The sequence below is a fragment of the Rhinolophus sinicus genome, linkage group LG16 (assembly GCF_036562045.2).
Source record: "Rhinolophus sinicus isolate RSC01 linkage group LG16, ASM3656204v1, whole genome shotgun sequence".
NCBI classification, from domain to species: Eukaryota; Metazoa; Chordata; class Mammalia; order Chiroptera; family Rhinolophidae; genus Rhinolophus; species Rhinolophus sinicus.
Genome location: NC_133765.1, coordinates 18,382,417 through 18,396,130, shown reverse-complemented (window position 1 = coordinate 18,396,130; position 13,714 = coordinate 18,382,417). Strand labels below are relative to the sequence as shown.

At 46.2% G+C, this 13,714-nt stretch overlaps 3 gene segments (V, D, J or C); all 3 read left to right on the top strand.

Moving 5' to 3' along the window:
- The window catches only part of LOC109439166 (immunoglobulin lambda-1 light chain), a 316,010-nt gene that overhangs the window by 112,757 nt on the left and 189,539 nt on the right, over positions 1-13,714 (top strand).
- LOC109439815 (putative non-functional immunoglobulin lambda variable 1-50) overlaps positions 1-13,714 on the top strand; it is a 370,373-nt gene that overhangs the window by 175,899 nt on the left and 180,760 nt on the right.
- On the top strand, positions 6,747-7,364 carry LOC109439841 (uncharacterized). The segment is given in 2 exons: positions 6,747-6,956; positions 7,074-7,364.

Below are 13,714 nucleotides of genomic sequence, written 5' to 3'. Positions count from 1 at the left end.
ATATTTTCATGAGGAAAAATTGTGAGAGCTCCAGTAGCTAGACTGTGAGCAGGACAGGATCACACCAATGGATATTTCTAGAACTTTCCTTTTCATGTGAATTCTCCCTTCGTGGAAACTTAAGCATTAGGGACAACCTTCCAGCTTTCCATACATATTGAAAATATTTCAAGAAAATGAGGACAGACAAGTCATTTTATGCTGACTTTTGAAAATTGGTTGTGGATAGCTCCTGTTTTTGGAGTATGTCAGTGTGCTGCTGTGTAACGCATCCTGAGAACAGCCCCTCAGAGCATTTCCGGAGTGTGTGCCTCTGTAGGACTTGAAGGCCACTTCTGTAGGCTGGGTAATGACCCCCAAAGATGTCCAGGTCCTAATCCATGGGATCTGTGACTGTTACCTTATAAGGCAAAAGGGACTTGGCAGATGCGATTAAGCACCTTGAGATGGGGACTGTGATGGTTAATTTTGTGTGTCAGCTTCAGTGACCATGGGAGGGAACCTGATTAAACATGATTTCTTGGTGTGTCTGTGAAGAGGTTTCCAGATGAGATTAGCATTTGAATTGGTGGGTCAGAAAAGTAGTTCACCCTCCCATATGTGGGTGGGCATCATCCAATCCACTGACAGCCTTGATAAAACAAAGGAAGAATTTACCCAGTTTTTTCTGTCTCACTGTTCAGCTGGGACATTTCATCTGATATTCCTCTTGTCCTCGGACTGGAACTTACACCATCAGCTCCTCTGGTTCCCAGATCTTCAGACTTTGACTACATTCTACCAACAGCTTTCCTGGGACTCCAGCGCGCAGATGTGGGACTTCTCAGTCTCTGTAATCACGTGAACCAATTCCTCATAATCATATATAAGGAGATATATGTCTCTCCTATTGGTCCAGCTCCTCTGGAGAACCCTGATTAATAAAAGTCAAGGGACATTATGTGGGACTCTCTGGTGTGCCATAAATGTCATCATGTGTCCGTGTAAGAGGAAGGTGCTGGCAGATTTAAGGACAGAAAAGGAGAAGGAAATATGACCACAGAGCAGAGATTGAAGTCATGTAGCTACAAGCCAAGGAATGCTGGCAGACTCTAGCATCTGGAAGAACAAGGAAACAGATTGTCCCTGGAAACTCCAGAAAGAACCAGCTCATCTGACGCCTTGATTTCTGTTATTCTAAGCCCCTGGGGCTTTTCAATGCTACAGAGCTACAGAGCTTTCTCTTCTTTGTGCAATATTTTTTCTTCCCACATTTTGAGAATTCAGCTTATTTTCATCTAGTTCCATGTTTCTCTTCCAGCCTTCCTATTTGGGTTGGTTTTATTTAACATCTAATATTTCCTCAGCCATGAGCCAAAAGCTGTGTCACAAGCAATAACCCTGTGCCAAGGCTATGGTGGGATATGCTGAATAGTTCTGAGGTGAGTATCTGGGCCACTTGGTGTGGCAGGTGACACACTCCATTCTAGAGGAAGTTAATGGACAAAGGCAAATGAGCTTAGAAGGAAGCAGAAGGGATCATGGGGCCTTCTGAGCTGGGTGGGGAAAGAGGGAACTTGGGAAGGAGAACAAAACATGGATTTCCAGCTCCCACTCAGCAGCTTTCCCTGGTGCTTGGGTTGCACCATCTGAGGCCACCAGGGGGCAGCAAGGGCCTGGCTATGGGGAAGGTACATGGCTGTGGCTTTATGACTTCCTGGTTGAAATTTCAAGAGCTGCTTCCCTGAGTCCTTCTTATGTCCTAAAGTGTTTGTGCCCTTAGTAAACCATCTTTTAAAAGGGCTGATATGTTCCAGAGCTCAGTTTCAAACCACTGCAAAGACAGAACGGAACAATGCATGAGGCACCATTCTACTCAAGGAAATAAGGAGTTGAGGGGGAGACACAATCCTCAGCTCTGCCATTGATACCTGGGAAATGGAGCAATTGAATCTCTTTCAGCCAGCCTGAGACTCTGTCCTCTCCTTTGCCCACACAGCACAGAGGGGAAGTCCTGGGATGTCTTACCAAGGCACCATCATGACTCCCACAATAGGTATCTCCCTGGGCTGGCTCCATTTCTGCATTCTGTCCTGGATCAGTCTGACCTGACTCAGAGCATGTTAAACAGTTTAATTCCTGAGTAAGCTCTACTTCGCAGGAAGCAGGTGTATCTAGAGTCCAGGACCTGTCTGAGGTGGGTAGGGAGGTGCAGGAAGTAGATTTGCATGGAGGCCCCTCCCTCCTCTGAGGCAGTGGGAGGGGATAAGAGAGGTCTGGGGGAGCCAGGCACAAGGGTGGGGGCTCAGAAGGAAGCACTCTTGGGGTATCTGCACCATGGCCTGGGCTCTGCTCCTCCTCACCCTCCTCACTCAGGGCACAGGTGAGTCCTCCAGGGAAGAGGCCACGGGGACGTCAGGGCTGATCCTCTGTCTCCTCCTCCTCAGGTCCTCCTGGGCTCCCGCACTGAACTCACCAGAGTGTGTTTTCCTCTCTTCAGGCTCCTGGGCCCAGTCTGCCCTGACTCAGCCTCCCTCAGTGTCTGGCACTCCTGGGACGTCGGTCACCATCTCCTGTGCCGGAAGCAGCAATGACGTTGGAGGTTATAACCGTGTCTCCTGGTACCAACAGCGCCCGGGCACGGCCCCCAAACTCCTGATTTATGAAGTGACAAAACGGCCCTCAGGGATCCCTGATCGCTTCTCTGGCTCCAAGTCTGGCAACACGGCCTCTCTGACCATCTCTGGGCTCCAGCCTGAGGACGAGGCTGATTATTACTGTTGCTCATATAGTAATGTTTACACTCGGCACAGTGGTGCAAGTTCATGGGGAAGTGAGACCAAAACCTGTCTGTGCTCACAGGCTTCCTCCTGGCTCTGAAGATGCTCCCCCACCCTGAGCAGAAGGGGCTTCATACAACATGGCCAAGAATTCCCTTGCCTCCCATCACTTCTCTCTTTCCACCATGAAGTCAAAAAAAAAAAAAAAAAAAAAAGCTCTCTGGCGAATTGTCTGGAACAATGTCAGCTTCCTCTTTGCCTGTGTGTTTTGGCTCAAAATGCAACTCATTCCAAATTCTTAATTGTTGGAAAAGACACAAAGGAACCCCTCTTTGCTGGGTGCGTTTCCCACAGTTCTCAGGGAAGTCCTGCCTGTAAATCCCTTGGTCTCCCACACCTGTGCAGACCAGCCTGGATTCAGGTCTCCAGAAATGACGTTATCTTATTCCACACTGTGCCCACCATGCTCTAGTGAAGATGGCCCGCTTTGCTGGGTTATTCTTCTGCCTATCTGTTCCTGAAGCAACAGCACCTGTGGAAAAGATCTGAAGACATTTTTGTGGGAAAAAGGACAAAAGGAAGATGTTGCTGTTTTTAATTTTTACTGTCTCTCCTTTTTGACTCATTACTAAGGGAGTTCTGAGAAGAGGCTTTGAATGACAAACTCTGTGCTTCCTCAAATCACCCTTCCTTTCAGATCCCAGAACCGCTTTCCTGAATGAAGCCTGCACTTGGACAGTTTTCCATTAGGATGTGCTCTTTAGAAAAAAGTCTTCTTTGTTCCAATAGGAAGAGATATTGGTGGACGTGACCCCATTTCTTAGGGATTCTAGAAATTATCTGATATCCATGATGAACCATTTTAACCATAATAAGTTATAATGAATTACTAAGTACATACACACATAACTAGCAGGCCAAGATGGTTTGGCAATTGAATTAAGCTGGGCGTAGGTCCCTGAAGACCTGGTGCAATGACTTTCTTCTCCCAGGTTGTCAGAACTCTCTCAACTTTAGCCCTGAAAGTGTCACATCCTGGAAAAGACCTCGCTCCCCATCAAATCATGGTCGATGGTAACCTTAGCTGGGAGTTCAGTCTTTCTTACAATGTTCTCCATTTAAGTTATGTTTTCAAACCTTTTTCAGTTACTTCTTTCTCTCCCTGTAGAGTCAGTACTTTCAAACTTTAATCATCCAAGCTAGAAGAGTGACACATGTGGACCTCTCCCTAGATGGTCACAGTACAGTTAGAAGGGGGTCTTTGCTATTAGAGACACAGAATAAGGTCCTCAGTCACAGTCCTGTGTCTCTGTAAGTCTGGTCAGATGCCTAGCTTGCCTGTAAGGGGTGTGTGTGTGTGTGTGTGTGTGTGTGTGTGTGTGTGAATGTCCTTGTGTTGAACACCAGTAGGACGCAGAGTGACAACTGCTCTGGTGATCCTCCATGCCACCTGACATACATCCTGCTCCATGACTGTAATAGCAGGACCATTTATAAGTTATGTCAATGTGCATAGGACTGCCAGGAGCCACCATCCTCTCTTCTACTGTTTCTTCTAGGGTGGACCACAATTCTTTTGGAGAAGGTAGTTACTGTTTACAGTAGGGATTTTTACAGAGAACCAGTATCTATATGTAGAGTGACAGGATCAGTCCAATATGACATTTCTGGAGCTACCAGAGCATTTTGTTTCTTGTATATGTGGACTCTCAAACTGTAGGAACAGCCTCCTGTATTTTTTCAAATAATGCAACAGTACACATTTTCAACTTTTTTTTAAATAATGAGAAACATTTGTTTTTGATACAAGAGATTTGAAATGTTTTAGTTGTCACTACAGTCAAATTATCCTTCAGTGTTTTTCTGTTCGTTGCAGTAAGAACTCAGCACCAAAAGGGCAATTACCTTTAGTAGTCTTTAGAATCTCTGTGTCAGGAGCCATGTATTTTCTACTGTACCTCTTGTGGATATTTTATAGTTCTTTATAAATTGTTATTGTTTAAAGAATCATGATTATTTCACCTTGAGAGATAGGTATTCAGGAATTAATATTTGTGAATTTTTAATTTATTTGCTTTGGCTTTATTTCTATTAATCATATTATATACAAACGGTCATTTTTCTCCTTTGGGGCAGTCATGATTAGTATTTCTATGTCATGTCTTATCTTGTGGGCACATGTATTCAAAACAATTTTAAATGACAATGGGGACTCTTGCAGCATGGGGTCTCTGAGTTGTTCCTAGTACTACCAGAACAGAGAGCAGAGGACAAGATGCAATCTCGTGAAATTGAGAGGTGTGCTTCTAGAAGAAATGATGTGATATCTGGAATGCACCCTGGGTGCCTCTCCATGCTTTTCCCAGGAGACAAGGATCTAGTTTACTGCCTCCAGAGGCCCAGCTGATGGATTTCTGAGCAGTTCATTGACTTACTACCATTATACTATCATCTCACACTAAAAACAATATTATCTAAACCATTTCATGCAATATAGTACATAAATATTTAAAGCACAAACAATTAAATACTTGTCTCAAATCCAAAACCGTGAATTCTTCCAAGACACATTTTCCCTCCAATGCCCAAGGCTACCACACTTGCCCAGGGTGTCACTTGTTTTTGTTCTTGGAAATGTGTGCGATATGGTATGAATAACGACACAAAGAGTTTCACCAGAGCATTTTCATCCAAACAAATCCCAATCGTATCCCGAGGACGTTGCCATTTCCACTCTGGCCAAGACTAGTCAGTCCTGATTAATCTATCTCCCCAATTCAATTCTTTCTAGCAAAACACACTAGGTCAAGCATCTCTCTGTGGATGGAGGAGATTTTGCCTCAAGGAGACACGCAGCTCTAGGGCAAGGTCATCTCAACGTGCTACATAGAGGTACGGTGAAAAACATGTGTCCCCTGTGATAGACACATTCTGAGGAGAGGTCCTAGAGTGGCCCTTTTGCCAAACCTGACTTGTCACCTCCCAGAGTCTCAAACACAAGAACGGTGCTTCCTGCTTTCCATCCTGTGGTAATGAATCCTGCTGCGCTCTCTCTCCTTCATGGGTATTTTGACTTTTAACATTGTGGGAAGCCAATGTCTTTTCATGTCCCATTTTTCCTACTGGATTTAACTGTATTTTACATGTAAGGTTTCCTCAGCAGGGGCCAAGAACTGCCTCAAGAGCACTAAACCTGTGAGAAGACTGCCCTGGGACAAGCACAGTGGTCCCCAGGGGAGGGTCTGCCCCACCTGCTTTGTCAGGTGGCACATTTCATTCTAAAGGAAGATGGAGAGAAACAGAAATGGGCTTGGATGGATCTAAGAGAGACCCATGGTCCTGGTACTGAGCTAGGAAGGGAAGAAAAGAGGAGAGGGGAGCAGAGCAGATTTTCCAGATCCCCCTCAGCTTCCTTCCCTGGTGGTTGGGTTGCACCATCTGTGGCCACCAGGGGCCACCCTTGTCTGGATTTGGGGAAGGAACTTGCTGTGGTTTAACTTGACCACTATGAAGTCTAATAGATGCTTACCCTGAGATCGTCCTGAGTGGGTCTTTGAGAGATGTCCTGTATCGGTTGTATCCCAATATTCCTACCTTTAGAAATGCCAATAAATATCCCTGGGCCTCCGACACTCCAGAGTTTGGAACAAGGGATGCATGAGGAATCATTTCAGCTGAGTAATATGAACAAATGATTGTGAAAGCCTGGGAGATCCCCGATTTGCCTGTGGTCCTTGGGTATCAGAGTGATTGGGTTTTTCCTAGCCAACCTGAGATGCTGTCCTCACTCTCCCCCTACTTTCTTGGAGGACAATCCCTGGATTTTAAAGCTTGATTCCCACAGTAGGAAATACAGGGACATGCAAGGATTGCTCCATTCCCTAGGCACTCTAATAATGGTCTCAGTGTGTCACAATGTAGAAAAATCATGTTAAAGAGATTTTTCTCAGATTAGTTTTGCTGTTTGTGATACAGAAATATATAGGATGAAGGGCCAAGCCAGAGTGGGGTGAACAGAGGTAGATGCAGGAAGCAGATTTGCATGGAGGCCCCTCCCTCCTCTGAGGCAGTGGGAGGGGATAAGAGAGGGCTGGGGGAGCCAGGCCCAGGGTTGGGGGCTCAGGAGGTAGCACTCTTGGGGTATCTGCACCATGGCCTGGGCTCTGCTCCTCCTCACCCTCCTCACTCAGGGCACAGGTGAGTCCTCCGTGGAAGAGGCCACGGGGACGTCAGGGCTGATCCTCTGTCTCCTCCTCCTCAGGGCCTCCTGGGCTCCCGCACTGAACTCACCAGAATGTGTTTTCCTCTCTTCAGGCTCTTGGGCCCAGTCTGCCCTGACTCAGCCTCCCTCAGTGTCTGGCACTCCTGGGACATTGGTCACCATCTCCTGTGCTGGAAGCAGCAATGATGTTGGAGGTTATAACTACGTCTCCTGGTACCAACAGCACCCGGGCACGGCCCCCAAACTCCTGATTTATGAAGTGACAAAACGGCCCTCAGGGATCCCTGATCGCTTCTCTGGCTCCAAGTCTGGCAACACGGCCTCTCTGACCATCTCTGGGCTCCAGCCTGAGGACGAGGCTGATTATTACTGTTGCTCATATAGTAATGTTTACGGTGTGCACAGTGGTGCAAGTTCATGGGGAAGTGAGACCAAAACCTGTCTGTGCTCACAGGCTCCCTCCTTGCTCTGAAGATACTTCCCCACCCTGAGCAGGGGGGACTTCATGCAACATGTCCTGCGCAGTCAGTTTTCTCAGCTGTTCTCTTCTTTCACCATGAAGTCGAAAAGGAAATCTTTCTCTGGTTAATTATCTAGGGACTATGACTGTCCCCTTTTAGCCTGTGTAATGAAATCCTAGAATACGACCCTTTCTACTTCTTCATTGGCCAAAAGAGCTGCAAAGAGATGATTGATGGAATTTCCTGCTGTTCTCAAAAATGCGGAGAGGCCTGTGCTATGGGACACATGGAATCATGTCCTGAATCCCAGCCTCTTGTTTTTGGAAGTCAAAATCTTTGCTTGTGTGTGTGTCTTCGTGGAGAAAAACTGTAGATTTTGGAGGTTCCACTGTTCTGGTTTTTTCCTGTGACTTCTGTTCCAACAACTGTTCCATGCGTGTGTCAGAATGCCTAGGAATCTAAGTAATCTTGCTGTTTTCATTAAAGACGGGAGACACCAATCAATGCCTCTTGTAGGGTTTCTGCTTTGAAGGAGGGATCACCATTTCCTTTTAACGGGAGCTCGAGGCTTAAGGGTGGCTCAGTTGGGTGGAGCGTGAGCTCTGGGCACCAGGGCTGCCAGTTCGATTCCCACATGGGCCAGCGAGCTGCGTTCTCCGCAACTAGAATGAAGTCAATGAGCTGCTGTTCAGATCCCGGGTGGCCAGATGGCTCAGTTGGTTGGAGCGCAGGCTGTCAACCACAAGGCTGCTGGTTCGACTCCTCAACTCCTGCAAGGGATGGTGGGCTGATCACCCCTGTAACTAAGATTGAACACGGTGCCTTGAGCTGAGCTGCCGCTGAGGCCCCGGATGGCTCAGTTGGTTGGAGTGCGTCCTGTCAACCTCAAGGTTGGCAGTTTGATTCCTGGAAGGGATGGTGGGTGCACCCCCTGCAACTAAGAACAGCAACTGAACCTGGAGTTGAGCTTTCCCTCCACAAGTACGATTGGGGGGACAACAACTGGGCGTGGAGAAGTCCCGGAAGAACACACTCTTTCCCAATAAAGTCCCGTTCCTTTTCCCCAACAAAATCTTTAAAAATAAATAAATAAATAAATAAATAAATAAATAAATAAAGGAAGGAAGGAAGCTTAATATATTATTAAAAATACAAAGCAGTGGGAACAAAAACAGTAGCATGAGTAAACAAGATTCTTCCATTGGCTCATTTCTGGAACTGCAATAACCATTTGTAACATGATTTTGGAGACTCAAGCTGTTAGGAACATCCTCCTGTGTTTTCTCAAGAAATATACATATATATATATATTAGATTTTAAACAGGTAAAAGAGAACTCTTTTTTGTCAGAAGTTGTTTTGTTGTCCCCATATCGTAATATTGGTCAGTGTCTCACATTTCTTTTTTTCTTTTTCCCCCGTTTTCTGCCCCCCCCCCCACTCTGGTTCAAGCCGTTGTTTCTCAGTCTAGTTGTGTAGGACACACACAGCTCCCTGGCTCATGCTGGTATTATGAGCCTTGCACTCCCCCAGCTGTGGCAGTCGGCCACTGGTCAGCTGCTACAGCAGCTCACGGCCACCCTCCCCGGCTGGCAGCCACTCACGCTGGCTGCTGGCCACTCACACTGGCCACTGGCTCACACTGGCGACTCTGCTCATCACCCTGCACTGAGATTTCCCGGGCAAAGACCCCCCCGGTGTAGACACATGTGCAAAAAACACATTCACTCACCCCAAGTGCCTATAAATTCAGCTGTTATTGGTTCTCAGCAGAGGAAAGTTCTAGAAAGGAATCAGAGCTGGATTCTCTGTCCTAAAAGACAGTCAGCAAAATTCAGGGGAGAAGCAGGACCTTAAGAGGTGGGTGGGAAACATGATTTCAGGGTCTGCCTTTCCAGGTACCAGGTGGGGGCTGGATCCTCCCCTGGTGTGTGAGGGGAGGGAAGGCTGGGAAGACCTTGCAAGGCAAGTACTGGAAAGGGTAAAGGAAACCCAAATTTTAACACCCTGAAGCTGTTCTTTGGGATATTGATTTCAAGATGTTTATTAAGAAACAAGACTAAGAAAGAACCTTTGGCCTTCCTTCTTTCCTGCGCAAGAGATTCAGACAGAGAAACCTGCTTCCGAAAGGCAATCCTAGAATGCTGCCTTAGCCTAACTTGAATTAAGTGTAGTAAACAAGAGGACATCGGGCAGGAGCCTGTTAGCTAGATACCCTCTGTGTCCCATTGTTTCTGAGTTGTCTTGCAAGAGTGTTTCTGCCAAGTGTATTCTGCTGTCCAAATTCCTGTACATGGCCCATCCTCACTTCTGAAATCTAAAAGTCCATCCACTCCGCTTCTCCCTCCTTTGTCCAGAGGTATCTTATATACCCAGTGTTGTCTCACTGTCTTTGGAATTTTCACGCCTATGTGAGGTGCCCATGCACATGTATTAAAACATTTGATTTCCTCCTGTTAATCTGTCTCTGTTTATTTGATTATAAGCCCAGTTAGGAGAACTTAGAAGGTGGGAGGAAAAATATTAATTCTTTTTAGGCCCCACAGGGGTGATGCATGGCCAGCTTCAGAGAAACTTCCAAAGGGGACACACCGACATCTCCAGCTTCCTCCTCACCTGAGCAGAAGGCCATGCCCAGAGCAGAGTTCACCCCAAAGCCCTGTTCAGGAGCAGCGTTGCATGGAGGTCCCCCTTCATCTCAGAACATCAGGAGGGGAGTACAGAGCCTTGAGTGTCCTGTTCTAGAGTTGGGGTCTCTGTGGCATCTTCGCCATGGCCTGCAGTCCACTCTTCCCCCTCCTCATTCTCTGTGCAGGTGAAAGTCCCCAAAGAGGAAGTCATCTGGGGGCCTGAGCTGTTCTTTCTCTCACTCTTGCCCTTCTGTCACGCTTTCGTGGATACCCAGGGACACGCTCTGATCTCATTCCTCTGTGCATTTCTCCATCCCCTGAGGATACTGGGACAAGTCTGTCCTGGCTCAACCTCCCTCCTTGTCCAGGGCTCTTGCACAAACGGTCTTCTGTGCTTTAAGCAGCAGTGACGTAGGGGTTTATGATGATGTCTCCTCATATCAACAGCACCAACAGCCTCAAATTCTTGATTTATAGTTATTTCTAGGATCTCAGGGCCCAGCTCAATTCTCAGGCTCCAAGTCAGACAATTCAAACTCCCTGAGCATCTAAGGCTGGAGCCTGAGGATGAGGTGATATCACAGTACCTCATGTTCAGACAGCAGCACTTAGCACAGTGTGCACGTTCATGGGAAGGGAGACCAACTCTCCCTGAGAGCCCAGTGTCCTCTCTCACCACAGACTCTCCTCATCTTTGCTGTCTTCTCATCGCTTAGGACCTGACAGCAGACTGATCTTTCTAGAGGAAGGGAATTGGAGATTCTATCATCACCACTGATGGGAAATGGAATTCAAAAATAAAATCTCCTGCCAATCAGAAAACCCCTAAACAAAAGTAGAAGAAACAGGACATTATTTTAGTACTGAAAAAGCATGAAAAAACATTGAGGGGCATGACAGGTCGTCCACTAAAGGGTTTGCAAAGACACGAAGTAATCTCACCCTTGTGGAGAGCAAAGCCATGCAACCCATTCCACACATGTTCTCCAGGTAAAACCACTCCTTGTCCTTAAGTAAAAAGATTGACAGCACCATTTGCCAGACATAGTTCATCCTAAAGCCATCTCGTGAGTAAAGTGACTTTTGTGATCGCTGCTTGCCTTTCTCCAAAGGAAAAATGAACTGAGATTTTTGTGACAGCAGGTAGGTTTGTACCTGGAGCCAGGCTCTCAGTGAAGCGAGGTCTCTACCCTCCCACACAAACTGGGAGATGCTTCCTTCATTTTACCATTTCAAAGAGAAAGACATTTTTGAGTTGTTAACAGGGTAAGAGGACTATTTAGCTTTAAAAAGATTCACAGGGATTTTGAAGGGGCAGAATGATAATTTAAAGATTTCTAATGTAACAGCTGAAAGAAAGGAGAAGTGAGTCTCTTTCTGTGTTTTGACCAAGGGAAATAATTGTTTTCCTTTTTTCAGATTCTTATTTATGCTTAAACTATCACATCCCATTAAAATATTCACTCCCAGGGAATTTTTTAGAAGGCAGCCAAGACAACATTCTTTCCTTTTGGAATCCGCAAAAGTTCCACACTAAGGTGCATCTTTCCTTCCTTCCTTCCCAGCTGCTCTCTGTAGGTGCCCAGGACATGCTGGAAGGGCAGGGAGGGGCTTCTTGCCTCAGCTTCATCAGAACAGCAGGACGGGGAACGTTATCCCACCTTTGGCTCTGAGTTCCCTCCAGATTTTTGTTTAAGAATTCGAGGAGATTTGTTTCCCACCACTTACAAAAAGGCCACAGGGCAGTTCTACCATCATGTTCTTGCAGAACTCAAGGCATCTTCTCCACTTGTACATCAGGTCTGAATCTGTGTTCTATGTAGTTAAGGAAGGAAAAAGTATACTGGCATTTCAGGTTATTATTCTAAATTTCATTTATTGTGAGATTATTATATCTAAAGAAGAGAGCATGAAATGAATATGTACAATTCAAGGAAGAACACCTACCTGCTTCTCTATTTTTTGGTTCGTAGACTATACATCTATCACAATCCATAATTTTCCATGATCTAGAGTTTGGAGTTAATCATTCCAAAGCTTTTCTAACATAGGTTTTCCCACCTAGGTCTGCCTCTTTGAACAACATGCATATTTGAAACAGTGAGTAGTGAGCAGCAAGCCAGGTGAGTGAGGGAAGGACAATGTGCCCATCAGGGGAGGCCCCAGGAGACATTGCTCTTAGAGGCTCAGGGTCAGTGTTGGGTGAGCTTCCCTACGAGTTTACTGGAGCCTCTTCCAAAAGGACAGGCAAGGCCTTGGGAAGAGAGAAAGGATCCTAGAGTGGGGCACGTGCGCTTGCTGGTTGTGGGGCAGGTATGGGGTCTGTAGCAGGAATCTTGTCAGGGGATTAGGTGTCCCATATATTCTGCTGCCTACCTCAGCATGGGCTCCAGGGGTAGTTTGACTTCACCTCTCTGGGAGGAAAAGGGGAGATGGTTATCTTAGCGGATCAGGACATGGAGGCAAGGCTCATGCCAGGAAAAGCACAGACAGGAAAATACAAATAAGGACCCAGGCCAGACTCTCACAAACAGTTCAAGATGGTCCCACAGCGGTCAACACCTTGGTGATGTCAGTTTCCTACAGATCTTCTCAGTTTCTTCACGTTGGGAGAGACTCAGATCAGCAGAGGGAGGTGGTCACAGAAGTAATGGATTTAAGTGCCGCTCTTTTAGAACAACAGAACCTAAAATTATAAGGAAAATCACACAACCTCTTCTCTCATCTCTGTTACTACCATACTATTTCCTCAAGGTGAGAGTGAGAGTGAGGAGGAAAAACAAGGGAAAAGAAAAAGTAGATATGCAATCCTGCGCTAGCATTAGGAGTCACCTTTGTTACATTTCAAGCTTGATCAAGGGGACATTTCTGGAGCTCTTTCTGTCTCGCTCTGGTGCCCCCTCCAATCTCCCCTCTGCCTTGAGATCAGGCCAGGGGACAGTGAAGGAAAAATAGGAAACTCACTGTTAGTTTGACGTTCAAATGCCGATGACCCCCCACTCATCCTCCCCCCACAATCCGCCTTCTAGGATTTATGTCTCTGGGGACTCAACTAGCTGCTCTCTTCATGCTCTCCAGGCTCATAACTGCGTTAAGTGGGAGAAACACTAGGGTGTGCTTACGACATCTAAAATGGAACCCGAACATGATACTGCTACTTTCATTCTGGAAAATTAAATCAGTTTAAATCAGTAGAAAAAAAGGGAAAGTTCAGGAGGAGTTTTGAAAGCTTTCAGAGGAAAGAAACGGGAAGAAATAGTTTTAAAATGTTTCTGTATCTTCTGTGTTCCATAGTCAAGGAAGACATTTTACTGTGGCCTGTGCATGCGGTGAGGTGGAGGAAAACTGAGAGTAAGGAAGAAACACTTCTGTGATCAGACTAGTAAAGATAAAATGGAATAAGATCTTGGAAAATATCAAATTCAAAATGTCTATCTATGTAATAGGTATACGTCCTATTTTCAAACTTGCACTGTCTTCTCACCTCAACCTCTCCATGGATCCCGTGTGAAGGGCGACATAATACTTATTCTTCATTTCTCAGGTTGAGAATCTGAGGCTGAAAAGGGGCAAGCCGCTTGTTCCCCAGTCGAAAGTGCACTGTGAGAGGAACAGACTCAAGGTTCAGGACTGTGGCTCCTGG